We start from the raw sequence: 5,939 nt of genomic DNA, 5'->3' as shown, positions 1-5,939 counted from the left end.
TATATATATATATATATATATATATATATATATATATATATACACTTGGTTTTCCTATGCACAATTTAAATTTCAATATTCACATTCGCTATTAATCTGCTTGTTTAGAGAATACCTGCGCAAACAAATCCGTAAATTTTGTTTGTAATTCGAACTATGATTCCCCCACTGCATAATCTGTCTAGTTTATCATTCATAAATAATTTAATTAATTTCTATTCCGTTATTCAGATATTTCTATCTTCTGTTTTACTGTTTGAGACAAATATATGTGATGGCATCGAGACATCGAAGGAAAGATATCATTATCAATAATATACACTTTTCTTTGGGTTATGGTTTTTTTTAACTCAATCTCAGCAATCATATAAATATCTATCGCAAATATAGGTGACTTGGGACAGCATGTACTTTTGTCAAATTCAATCATAGTATCCATCCATGAGCCACTAAAGAAAATTAAAAATTGCAACTTTCTTTAAAAACTCATGGATAGATACCACAATTAAATTGAACAAAAATACATGCTGTGCCCAAATTACCTGCATTGTCCCAAGTAACCTACATTTACGGTACTTATACAGTTTACCTATTGTCATTTTCACGGACGACTCGATAGCAACGTGCATATAAAATATCTTCTTAATGCTCGTGTGACGATATAAAATTACATTTACGCTTTTTCTCCATTATAAACAGAAACATTATATAAAACGTAAAAATTCTCTAGTATCGTCATCTCTAAGTATAAAAACTACTTTTAATAAACAAAAGGATAATTGAAATGTATAATTGAAAACAATATATATATAATAATAAATTAAATATACAATGTATTCAATGTCAAGGCGTTTCATGTAAAAAAAAGATTTAATCTCGTTGTTTCATAACTAAATTCCGTCAAATTCTTTATCGAAATTTTAGTTACGCTTCTTCGGACCATCGGATAAAAAGTTTAATAAGTAATTTTATAATTCGGAAAATAATAAGTAATTTTATAATTCCGAGCTCGAAATCTACTTGTTACAACAGTTTGCAGGTCACAGTCATTAGCACGAGTCCGAAATATGCAATAAGATTGCCCCGTTGGCGCAAATACGATCCAGCGATCGGCGAACTTGGAGCAAACGAGAGCGATATCGCTATAACTCTGATATCGCGGAAATTGAAAGAGAAAAAGAGGAGAGAGAGAAAGAGAGAGAGAGAGAGTGAGAGAGATGAAAAAAGAAAGAGAGGGACCAACGAGCGCGGCGCCGCTGCTTATCATTCCACGAAAAAAAAACAAATTTCAAACGATCATTTATTCATTAAGTGCCTTAGCTGTTACGTCACGCTGGGAAAACGAAAAGGCGGGAAAGCAGCGACCGGGAAACCCGGGGAGAAAGACAACGGATCGATGAGAGAGAGAGCCGCACAACCGCCGGAATGTATACGGCGTGTCCATCGCGCGCGAGTTGGATCAATACGCTCGGCGAATTTCGCGCGAGTCCGAAAGCCACGCGCCAGGCGCGCTTTTCCGCAGAATGTCACGCGTGCGCTGGAAAGCATTTGGAAAATTCAAACGAGACGTCGCGCGCATTGACACCGCTCTGCGTAGAAATAGTAGAGTAAATGGAGCAGTGAACGAACTTAACAGCTGCTACTGCTGGGTAATTGAGTCTTTCGCCGAGAATGAGATACAATTTCCGTCACGTACGTATGCTGCATCAATTAAGGGTCTCAGGCTGTTAATTTTATTCCAAAGCGTGCTATTTTAATTAAAGAGAGGAAAAGAGCGTAATTTATAATAAATTAATACTAACTTTAGTTTTATGTGTATCATTAAATTAGTGACGAAAGAGAAATATTGTGGAAGTGACGAAGTCATTACTGAATAACTGTAAGCTTCTGTAAGTAATCCGATATAATCCAATTCTGATTTATAATCAGATGAATTGAAAAATAATATTTTATAACATTTCCTCATTCTTAGAAAAAGATGTATAATTAAATTACTCTAAACGTACCCGTAGAAATAATAAATTCATCATTGAAACTCTGTTTTAGTATATAAAAATGTCTGTTAATATAGAAACTCTATTAAAATAAATTATTAAAATTATAAAATTGAGCAAATTATATATTTTCCTATATTTACGATTTATTAAATTGTAAGAGAGAGAAATTAAATTATTTTTCATTACAAGAGAGAGAGATGAATTTCAATTGATTTCACTCCTACATAAATACACGTGCACCCGCATCGTAGTACTCGCATTATATAATTTTGCCGAAGCCGGAACTGCATTACTGATAAATATCAAGGTTTCGAAACGCAGCTTATTGCAGACATGGCGGACGTTTATCGTTCGTATCCACGGCTTTTATATTTTTCATTTCGCGTACAGCCTGTCGTACACACGTCAAAATACAAGCAAATCGACTGGACGCTTACAGCGAGAAAGGGTCAGACATTAAAGTACTCTTTCACGTGGCTTTCGAGTGTCATCGTATTCGTGAACGTACAGAAACGTTACAAGAGCGCATTACAGCTCGTTACATGTATCGGTAAAAATTTCACGTTAACTGAATTAATTTTAATAATTAAACGATTTTTCTGCGTACAAGTTATATACATATAATTTTCCTTACTAGGTCTTATATTCTTATATTTATATAAATTACATTATATCGTGAGTGCAATTTAAATGCACGTAGCATACATGCTTTATCCTACATAGACGGAATTTACATTTTACCCTACATTCGTCACGAAATGTTATACGTGGAAGATTTCACACCTCGTTCGACGCAGTTCCTGCACGAGGGGAGCGCGCGCTCGCATCTTCTATTTCCAGGGCAGATAAAAACGGCTGAGGGGAGAAATAAAAATTGCCAGGAGCAGTAGGGTAACGAGAAAGTAGGAGCTATAAAGCGGGTCGTAAAGATCGCGAGGGATTCGTATTTCCGTGTTCGCACCGACGAAAAATCCGAGGTCGTAATGCCGTGCCGGATAGTGCAGGGGTGCATGCGGCTAGTCGGGTTCACCTGCAGCAAAGCAGGGGGTGCACGAGGTGTATCGGATGCAGCGATGATCAATAACTCGAACCGCTCATTCCGGATCTTAAGTCAGTCCCCGCCCCGATTTCACCCATTCTTCTCTTCCCGAAGAAGATCGAAACACGCACTAGTTTATTTCCGGATATTTACTTATTCGTATTTGTAGAACGGAGTTTTATAATAAATCAGATATTTATACAACGATCGAACGATGAAACAATCCGTTAGCCGACCTGCGTAATCCGTCTTCGGCTGATTTGAAAGCAATCTTGTAGGAAAGCTCGCTTTAGCCCCCTCGAGGTGTTTATAAATACACATCACTTTGCGATAATAAATATGTGGGTATATACATAAATATAATAAATACATCGTTCTACACTATCGTATATTTAATATTAAATGTTTTTCTTTTGTTTCCATTTCCATTTCATGCTGGATAAAAAATCGGCACAGCTGACGGTTATAGCTGACATTAAGATTGCAATAACCATCTAATGTCACACAATATTCGAGAATGTCAGAAATGCGCGAGTGTGCCGTACGTAAAAAATTTGCAAATAACGAGCGCGATCGCGAGGGCGTATGCTATAAGTCCCCCGTTTTTTCTTCCCTCCCCCCCCCCCCCCCTCCGGTTTAGTGGCGCAATTTTTTCTCTTCTTTTTTTTTCACGTATACATGCGGGCCATAAAAACGTCCGCCGTTATCGCGCGCGCGCTCCGTAAATTCAGGTCCGCTTTGAGCTTGCTCGAAGGTATCGTTATCGAATGCAAAATGGCCGTAGGCACGATGGACGCAAGGCGACACCGTCAGGCGTGACGATAGTAGCTATCCGCAAACAATGCTTCAATGACCACGATTAAGCGCGGCGACCATGTTATGCGCGCGAGCGTATTATCTAAGCAATAACCCTAAGCGATCAGCCTAAGCGACTCGCATGCCGTTTCTCTACATTTCGCACGAACTGCCCAAACGTTAGCCGTAAGAATTTGCCGTGCGTACTCCAGGCGGCATATTCAGAATCGCCACACAAATTCCTCATCCTAAAATTTCGTACGAGTATTAAACTTCTTTAAGGCCAAGAATTTTTAGACTTTCGAAAATTTTGCAAAATTCTCTAATTCTTTTCCCTGGCTTTTCCCCGCTTTCAACTTGCCTGATTTCTAGTTTTGTGGCTATCCCGTATGATACTACGATCCAGTCCACGTACTGAGCTCCAATGTATAACCATCAGATCCCCTCTCGCATCATTCTACACTATTTAGCGTCGAGATTTCGAAAAGAAGTAGAGAAAAAGATAACAATAATCGACTAACGAATGTCGCATAGCCATCGACGATTACTTCACTTCGGAAATTTGTTGATAGAGAAACAAAGTCTTATCATTGCTCGCCGCAAGAAGAGGTGCTAAGAGCGCAATAAGCGCTTTGCTGAATATTTTATCGTGTACGGGAGAGCCCCCCTGAATGGAAAAGGATGTTATCTAAATTTAATTCCCTTTCATTGAATTTTCCGACACATATGCAGAGAAGGGTAAGGCAGAACTAATTTTCCATCGCAACAAGTGGTAGGATCATTGTCGATCGTATACTCGCTTCTAGACGTACGCTACGCTCAGGTGGGCGTTACATTTTATCGAGATTTCTGCAAGTTCTGGTACTTGAGGCGAAACATCCTTATCAGTTGTCACGAGTTATTTACTGTGCGGCTGCGGGCGTTTAGTATTCATAAAAATTACTATTCCGGTTTTTTGTTTTTCTCGATAAAAAGACACCGTGTGAAGTGGAACAACTACTTACGAAATTGGGTCTACCTTTTTTCCTCTATTATGGAATAATTTTGTTAAAGTATCTAAAAATTAACTACACACAGACCTGAAAATAATTTTGCTGGATCATCAAAATAATTACGTAGAAATCTCAAGCGTGCCGAGCAATAGTGCTAAAAGTTTTGGCAATCTACTGAGTTTCCTACATAATTATTTTAATCGTCCAACACACACACACACACACACACACACACACACGAAATGCTATTCAGATTTCTATATAAATTTAAGATACTTCAGCAAAACCATCCTTTCCGTTTAGTTATCATATCACGTGAATGTCATTGAAACAAGAGAAATGTATGAACTCGACTTCGATAAAATCCGCGAAAGACCTTTGGATAATTTTCGAGAAAAAAAAAAGTAGGTACCTCGTATAAAGACGTGTAATGATCACGTATTATATCCCATAAAAAGATGATTATTACGATACCTATTAAACACACGGAGAAACTGACATACAGTGAGTGACACCAAAAGAGGTCGCGTGATTGCATGTCATGATCATTACAGCCCCCCCCCCCCTCGTATCTCCAAGCAATTTTCGCAAATAGCCAGGATAAAGACGGACGAAAGGGAGTAAAAGGAAGAATGGAAAAAAGCAAGGGTACAGAGAGAAAGGACCAATATAACAAATTCCGGAGTGGTCGGAGACGGACTCGAATAGATGTCGACCTAATCGAAATTAAGTGACTCGCAGATGGGCCTTGCAAGACAAACATGTTATGGACCGCTCGAAAAGCGGGATCAATCTGATTTTTTCTGAAGGAGACATTTTTTTTCTTAAGGGCCGGTTGTTTTACCTTTTAGTAAATTTTACCCCTGTCGGGTAAGTAGCAAGATTGCCCGATCACATGCGCGGATTGCCAGATTTACCTAATAGGTAAAATTTACCAAAAAGTAGAACAACCGGGCCTAAGTATTAATAGCTAAACACAAGAAAGCGAGTTCGTGCACGCATCCCTATTTCGATTCTTACTTTGATCATTCGGCCGTTATCTGTGGATATTAAATACGTAGATATTCCTTTTGTTATGTGTAAGCAACTTTGTCTTCAAATAGGGAAACGCATTTT

At 38.4% G+C, this 5,939-nt stretch overlaps 1 protein-coding gene across 1 annotated transcript in view; it reads right to left on the bottom strand.

Moving 5' to 3' along the window:
* Positions 1-5,939, bottom strand: part of LOC108747510 — a 143,032-nt gene that overhangs the window by 110,867 nt on the left and 26,226 nt on the right. The window lies entirely within an intron of this gene.

Source organism: Trachymyrmex septentrionalis, unplaced genomic scaffold, assembly GCF_001594115.1.
Source record: "Trachymyrmex septentrionalis isolate Tsep2-gDNA-1 unplaced genomic scaffold, Tsep1.0 scaffold2, whole genome shotgun sequence".
In the NCBI taxonomy this organism is placed as follows: domain Eukaryota; kingdom Metazoa; phylum Arthropoda; class Insecta; order Hymenoptera; family Formicidae; genus Trachymyrmex; species Trachymyrmex septentrionalis.
This window is presented reverse-complemented; position numbering and strand designations above follow the sequence as displayed.